Here is an 8,353-nt window from a genome sequence, read left to right as displayed (position 1 = left end):
GGAGGATCCCACATGCTGCGGAGCAACTGCGCCCGTGAGCCACAACTACTGAGCCTGCGCGTCTGGAGCCTGTGCTCCGCAACAAGAGAGGCCGCGATAGTGAGAGACCCACACACCGCGATGAAGAGCGGCCCCCACTTGCCACAACTAGAGAAAGCCCTGGCACAGAAACGAAGACCCAACACAGCAAAAATAAATAAAATAAATTAATTTAAAAAAAATAAAAATATGTGTAACTTAGAATGAAGTATAGAGCAGGAGACTATAAAAGTGATCTAACAGATCTGAAAAAAAAATTAGTGAAGGTTTTTTTTTAATTTTTATTTATTTAAAAATATTATTTATTGGGGTGTGCCAGGTCTTAATTGTGGCCTGTGGCATCTAGTTCTAGTTTAACAACAGATTAGACACTGGAAAATAGATCTAAATTTCTCCACATGCAGCAGAGAGAATCAAAGAGAAAAGAAAGATGAAAGAGAGGTAAAGATGAGTATAAGAAAGTAACATTTGTATAATCAGATTTCCAGAAGAGAAAAGAAGAAATGGGCCAGAAGAGAAAAGAAGAAATGGGCCAGAGGCTCTCTTTGGGTAGTTTAAAAGAAAAATGATAATTTAATAACCGTTAAAGAAATAGTATCTCTATTTTTAAAATCTTTCCAGAAAGAAAACAATAAGCTCAGACCGTTTCTCAGGAGAGTTTAAAATATTCAGAAAGCAAATAATCCTACAAATTATTCCAAAGCATAGAAAAAGAAGGAAAAAAAATCCAACTCAGTTTCAAGAGATTAGAATAGCAAAGATTAATCTCAATCATGACACATTTGAAAGATCCAAAATAGCAAACAAAATCCAGCAATAAATAGGAAAGAAAAGTTGATAATCTAGTTTATCCCGGGAATGCAAGAGTGGTTTGACAATGGAGAAAAAATATATGTCACCTCAAAGGATATAGAAAAAATAGTGTGAGAAAATTCAACAGTCATTTATAATTTAAAGAAACTAGAAAACTTCAAGTAGAACTTCTTTAACCTGGTAAATGGCATTTACAAAAAACTTACAGCAGACATCTTTCTGGTGAATCATTAAACCATTTCCTTTAAGATGATAAGACCACAATTTACTGTCAGTATTATACTGGAGGCCTAGACTGTGCAATGTAGCAAGAAGAAATATAAAGCTATTAGAATGGGAAATTCTAATTACCTTACCACCCAGAGATAATCTCCAGTGAATCACATCCTCTCTTTGAGTGTAGGCAGAACCTGAGACTTGCTTCTAGCAAGTATCCATAGAATATGGCGAAGATGATGGGTGTAGGCATTCCCTTGATTGGATTATGTTCTGTGGCAAAAGTGACAGAATTAGCCACTCTTATGATTACATTGTTACGTAGGACTCTTAGTGACTAGATGAGTATGCTACTGGCTTTGAAATAGTAAACCGCCATGTGAGAAGGCCTGTGAATCGGCCACATGGCAAGGAACTGTGGGAGTTACTAGAAGCTGAGAGCAACCCCCAGTTGACAGTCAGCAACAAAATGGGGACCTCAGTTCTACAGCCTCAAAGAACTGAATTCTGCCAGCAACCATGTGATCTTGGAAGAAGGTCCTAAGCTCTAAAAAGGACCATGTGATCTTGGAAGAAGGTCCTAAGCTCTCAAAAGGACCACAGCCTGGCTGACATGTTAATTGAAGTCTTGTGAGACCCCGAGCAGGGGGCCCAGCTAAGTGACCCACAGAAACATGGGGATAATAAGTGTATGTTCTTTCAAGCCACTAAGTTTGATGTAATTTATTACGCACAGATAGATACTTAATATAAAAAGGAAGAAACAAACCATCATTAGTAAGAGCCTGTGATTATGTAGAAAACAAAAGAATCTGTAAATTACAATTAATAGGCTAGTTTAGCAAGTTTGCAGTTGCATGTCTATATACCAGCAACAAACAGATAATACAATTTATAAGATACCATTTATAGTATTGAAAATTATAAATGAAGGTCTTTATGAAGAAAACATTTTAAAACTTTAATAAAACTAATAAAATTTTAAAAATAAGTAAGCAAATGCATAACAAGTTCATGGGTAAGCTATTTATCTATATAGCTTTAATGCAGTTTCATTCAAAATCCCAACAAGGTTTTTCACAGAACTTCACACATTTAAGCTAAACGTATAGAGGGAAGCAAATAACTAAGAAAAGTCAAAATACTCTTGAAAAAGAAGACAAGGTCAGGTAAGGAACTTGCCTTAACTTTTAAGCTATCAAGACTTTCCCTGGTGGCCCAGTGGTTAAGAATCCTTCCAGTGCAGGGGATGCGGGTTCGATCCCTAGTCGGGGAACTAAGATTGCACACGCCATGGGGCAACTAAGCCCTTGCGCAGCAACTACTGAGCCTGCATGCTCTAGAGCCCACGCTGCACAGCTACTGAGCCTGCGCACTCTGGAGCCCACGCACCACAACTAGAGAGAAGCCTGCGCGCTGTAACGAAGGTACCCGCGTGCCGCAACTAAGACCCAACGTGGCCAAATAAATATTTTTTTAAAAGATTTATTATAAAGCTGTGATAATTAGGATATTACACACAGAGATAGTTAAATAGACTGATGGAACAGAATAGAGAACACAGAAATAGGCCCATTAGTATATGGAAACTTGATACATGACAAAGTTGGCATTGCAGATCAATGGAAAGAGTGGATATTCAATGAATGGTGTTAGGACAATTGGTTATACACATGAAGGAAAAAAAGTGGATTCTCTACTCATATTAAAAAAAAATCCAATTCAGTTGAATTTGATACTTAAATGAGATAAAATTATAAACATTTAAAGTGAAAATACAGAAGAATATCTTTATGGCTCTGATGTAGGCAAGGATTTAAAATACCAAAGCACAATCTCTAAGAAAAAGATTAATAAATTTGGCTATGTTAAAATTTAGAAATTTTAATCAAAAAAGATACCACCAAGAGTGAAAAGACACGTGTCCAACATGGAGAAGATAAATCCTTCAATACAATCACCAAATGAGTAGTATGTAGAGTATACAAAGAACTCCTAAAAATCGAGTAGAAGAAAAACAACACAAAAGAATATGGTCAAAATATATAAACAGGCATTTCATAGAAGAACTAATATAACTGGCTAATATATGAAAGAATGTGAGGACAATGCAAATGAAAACCATATTGAGAAAACACTAATTCAAAAAGATACATGCACCCCAATGTTCATAGCAGCATTATTTACGATGGCCAAAGTATGGAAGCAACCCAAGTATCCATCAACAGATGAGTGGATAAAGATGTGGTGTATATATACACAATGGAATACTACTCAGCCATAAAAAAGAATGAAATTTTGCCATTTGCAGCAACATGGATGGACTTAGAGGATATTATGCTAAGTGAAATACGTCAGACAGAGAAAGACAAATGCTGTAGGATGTCACTTATATGTGGAATCTAAAAAATACAACAAACTAATGAATAAAACAAAAAAGCAGCAGACTCACAGATAGAACAAACTAGTGGTTACCAGTGGGAGAGGGGAGGGGGAGGGGCAACATAGGGGTGGGGGGAAAGGCTATTATGGGATTACATGAAATTATGTGTGAAATTTTGAAAATTTTAAAGCACTATAGAATTTAAAGAACCTTTCAGTTAAAAAATTTTTTTAAAAACCCATATTGAGGCCTTCCCTGGTGGCACAGTGGTTGAGAGTACGCCTGCCGATGCAGGGAACACGGGTTCGTGCCCCGGTCCGGGAAGATCCCACGTGCCGCGGAGCGGCTGGGCCCGTGAGCCATGGCCGCTGAGCCTGCGCGTCCGGAGCCTGTGCTCCACAACGGGAGAGGCCACAATAGTGAGAGGCCCGCATACTGCAAAACAAAAACAAACAAAAAGAACCACACCCATATTGAGATAACATTTGTGTATTCTTTAGATGGGTGAAAAATCAAAAGATAGGCAATATCACTCATATGTTGAGGTTAGTGGGAGTATAAATTGGCAAATACTCTTGGAATTACATAATTATATATAATATATATTACATACATATATAGTATGTAACTATTAATATATAACATACATGAAACATTTAGTTATCTTTTAATAATTATATGTAAATACATAGTATAAACATCTACCGTGTGTGTGTGTGTGTGTGTGTGTGTGTGTGTGTGTGTGTGTGTGTATTTATATAAACTGTGAACAACGCTTCTGGAGTATATACCTAAAGAAACCCTTGCAGATAAGTGCTGGGAGGCATTTACAAAAATGTTCAAAGTAGTAAAAATTGGGGAGGAAGTGCCCGTTGACTGGAGAACTAATAAATAAATTGTGCTTTATTCAGGCAGTGGAACTCTAAACAGAAGCAAAAATGATTAAAATAGAGCCATACACATCAATACAGACGAATTTCAGATGTTGGGTGAAAAATAAGTTGCAGAAGAATACAGGCAATAGACTCCCATTTACAATTCTGAATATATTGCAGAGCAATAAATGTGATTATAACACAGATCACAGGAATGATAAACACAATACTGTAACTCAGGGAGCCAAGGGAGACGGGCTGTGGCGTTGAGGAGGGACACCCAGGGAGCCTAAACAGCACTAACATTCTATTTCCCAAGTTGGATGGTAGGTTCACAGGTGATCATTATCATGCTTTAAAAATTATATTACAGGGACTTCCCTGGCGGCGCAGTGGTTAAGAATCCGCCTGCCAATGCAGGGGACATGGGTTCAATCCCTGGTCCGGGAAGACCCCACATGCTACAGAGCAACTAAGCCCGTGCGCCACAACTACTGAGCCTGCTCTCTAGAGCTCGCAAACCACAACTACTGAGCCCGCGAGCCACAACTACTGAAGCCCGCACGCCTAGAGCCCGTGCTCCACAACAGGAGAAGCCACCACAGTGAGAAGCCTGCTCACCACAACAGAGTAGCCCCCGCTAGCCGCAACTAGAGAAAGCCTGCGCGCAGCAACAAAGATCCAATGCAGCCAAAAATAAATAAATAAAAATTATATTACAGATATCCCTTTGTATGTAACAACATTTCATGATATTTTAAGGAAAGAATGGAAGTGGGTGTATAACTAGAAGATATGCAGAATCTGGCCATAGTTTTGAAGGATTATCATACCTTCACAGTTGAGACCGTGACATTAAAAACATCCTTTCTTTGTCTATGTACACACTTAATTCTAAAGAATCTACTATCCTTAGATTCTAGGTCCTATGGTCTATGTGTATAATGAAGATACTCCAACCATTTGAAAAAAGAATGCTCTGTTCTCAAGCCAAATAGAGGACCACCTACCATTTCGGGAAGAAGCACGTGTTAGCCAAGGTGCAGGAAAGCTGGAAGGGTGTAGCTCAGTGGCTGAGGGCAGTAGAGGTGGTTGCTCCATGCGTGCCAGTCTAGAGTAATTACTGTCATCAGCATCATGGCTGAGATGGTCACAGGCACCACTGCGGTGGTGGGTTCCCCTCGGCTGACTGGCCTGGTGCTGTGTGCTCCACACATATTACATCACTGAAGTCTGGAACATTCTCTAAGGTTTGTATTATTCCCATTTACAAGAATTTAATAAATTTCCCAATGTTGCAAATATGTGGTACAGCCAGGATTTAAACCCTAGATCAACAACTCCAAAAACCAAGTTTTTTTTTCCTGTACCCCTCAAGAAGAGATTTGAGAGCAATTATATGGATACTCTGGAGTAAAGGGAAAAGGAATTTCTTCATTTGGGTTCAATAAAATATTCTAATGGGATCATCGCAAACATAGGAACTTTGAAGTGGTAGTTAATGTTTAGATGAAAAATCATTAAAGAGTGGAATAACAATAATAACTCAGAGTTTGGGGGGGCTAATTCAGTAGGGCTATTTGGGAAAAAATTAAAGGCAGAAAGCTCAGTGGGGCAAATGTCAAATTGGCCACAATGAAAAAAGAATTTTTAATGGGATGGTAAGTGAGAAACAGCACTGAGAAGAGAAGTCATTTCTCCAGTGTAATTATGGGCAAAAAGAAAATTGTTCTTTTATCTAGCAATCCCACTCCTGGACATATATCTGGAGAAAGCCCTAATTCAAAAAGATACATGGGGACTTCCCTGCTGGCAGAGTGGTTAAGAATCCGCCTGTCAATGCAGGGAACATGGGTTCGAGCCCTGGTCTGGGAAGATCTCACATGCCGCGGAGCAACTAAGCCCGTGCGCCACAACTACTGAGCCTGCGCTGTAGAGCCCGCGAGCCACAACTGCTGAGCCCACGTGCCACAACTACTGAAGCCCGCACACCTAGAGCCTGTGCTCCACAACAAGAGAAGCCACCACAATGAGAAGCCTGTGTACTGCAATGAAGAGTAGCCCCTGCTTGCCACAACTAGAGAAAGCCTGCGCGCAGCAACGAAGACCCAATGCAGCCAAATAAATACATAAATAAATTTATTTTTAAAAAAAGATACATGCATCCCAGTGTTCATGGCAGCACTATGAACAATAGCCAAGACATGGAAGCAACCTAAATGTCCATTGACAGATGAATGGATAAAGATGTGGAATATATATATCTCTATAAATATATAAACAGATATAATGGAATATTACTCAGCCATTAAAAAGAATGAAATAATGCCATTTGCAGCAACATGGATGGACCTAGACATTATCATTCTAAGCAAGGTAAGTCAGAAAGAGAAAGACAAATACCATATGATATCACTTATATGTGGAATCTAAAATATGAAATGAATATGAAATGAACATATCTACGAAATAGAAACAGACTCACAGACACAGAGAACAGACTTGTGGTTGCCAACGGGAAGGGGGGTGGGGGAGGGAAGGATTGGGAGTTTGAGATTAGCAGATGCAAACTAGTACATATAGGATGGATAAACAACAAGGTCCTACTGTATACAGGGAACTATATTCAATATCCTGTGATAACTGAGTCACTTTGCCATACAGCAGAAATTAAAACAACATTGTAAATCAACTATACTTCAATAAAATTAAGAAAAAAAAGAAAAGTATTCTTTCAGGCTCTAGGTCAGCTTGTAATAATCCACAGACTGGTGGTTTAGGCCACCATTGTCTGACTTTGAGTCAATCTCTATTCCCTATACCATCAGCAAGAGGGATCAGGAAAAGAAAGGGGAGGAAAGAGTCAGGTGTGCCATACTTGTGGCTGCCGAACCATGCTTCCGTGGGAAAGGAATTTGAAATATGGTCCTAAAATGAAGCTTCTGATTTAGATGGATTGAATTTCACCATGTGAAAATAACTTACTGCTATTCATTAGTGTGTAAAATCAAGAGATTTAAATGAGATTAAGATCTTTGTTAAACTTTCTGAGATATTAAAAATTAAGAACCCAATTACCTCTGCCACGTACATTAACTGGTTAATGCCTTAACGTATTGAGCTACAAACTGGCATTTACAGTCTTTGGTCACTTCTACATCAAAACTTTTAGCCTAACTTGGAGGTGGAGGTCAAGCTAGTAGGAGTCAGGAATTATGAATATGAAGCACAGAATTCCCCAACTGAGAAAGCCAAATATCTTTTACTAATTCACTCATTTCATAGGTGTGGAAAATGGAGGCCCAGAGGGAGTAAGTTGCCAGTGATTTCATAGTTCATTTATGACACAGCTGAGAACCCCAGATTCAGATCAGGGACCCTTCCTTCTTTTACATTAATTGGTAGCTTAAGCTGGTAAGAATTATTTTCTGAATGAACAACAGGGAGCTCCATAAACTCAAAGATAAAAGAAAAAGAGAATGCAAATTGTTTTTAAAACATTTCAGCATTCTGTGAAACCACGTGGTTCCAGTGAAGAGCAATTCAGTATTAGGGGAAATTCTGAATAATATTCAAATCCTCAGCATAGCTATGAGCAGGAGGATGTGGTTTTTAATGTGTGTTATGAAAATCATACTTCAGATGAAGCTTACTTTTAATTAACGTTTTTATTTTTGAAATAATTTTAGACTTACAGAAAAGTTACAAAAATAATAAGTCAAAAAAAAAAAAATAATAATAAGTCTACGTATACCCTTCACCCAGCACCCCCTAATGTTAACTTACACAACCATAGTTCAATGATCAAAATTCGCAAATTGACATTAATACAATCCTATCAATTAAATTACTGCTGAGAGCCCAGGTTCGATCCCTGGTCAGGGAACTAAGATCCCACAAGCCACGTGCTGTGGCCAAAAAAAAAAAAAAAAAAAAAAAAACCCGAAATAAAACACACAGAAACCAAGATGTGCACACAAAGGGGCAGCTTATAATTTGATGATTATGTATCAGAAAATTTACCAAT

The sequence above is a fragment of the Phocoena sinus genome, chromosome 18 (assembly GCF_008692025.1).
Source record: "Phocoena sinus isolate mPhoSin1 chromosome 18, mPhoSin1.pri, whole genome shotgun sequence".
NCBI classification, from domain to species: domain Eukaryota; kingdom Metazoa; phylum Chordata; class Mammalia; order Artiodactyla; family Phocoenidae; genus Phocoena; species Phocoena sinus.
Note: the sequence above shows the minus strand (reverse complement) of the source record.